Source organism: Penaeus monodon, chromosome 27 (assembly GCF_015228065.2).
Source record: "Penaeus monodon isolate SGIC_2016 chromosome 27, NSTDA_Pmon_1, whole genome shotgun sequence".
In the NCBI taxonomy this organism is placed as follows: Eukaryota; Metazoa; Arthropoda; class Malacostraca; order Decapoda; family Penaeidae; genus Penaeus; species Penaeus monodon.
This window is the reverse complement of record NC_051412.1, coordinates 38,112,332-38,112,588: the sequence shown is the minus strand read 5'-3', so window position 1 is coordinate 38,112,588 and position 257 is coordinate 38,112,332.

The window sequence follows — 257 nt, the reverse complement described above, 5'->3', positions numbered from 1 at the left end:
TCAAAACTGAATATAAACACCTTCCATCGTTCTAGTAGCCTCTCGCCCCCTGTCTAGAAACTCCTAGAAACTCGCATGACGCCACAACACTGCGTCTGGAACGCAACACCTGCAGTCTTGACCTTTCGTTGCGTGGTGTCGTATTTTCGTAAGTTTTCGCGGTGCATAGCGATTGAAGGATGACCTCTAAATGCTCTGGGTCTTTTCCCCCGCTTATGCTCTGGCTTTTTTGGTTTTTACAGTGTGTCTCCTGATAA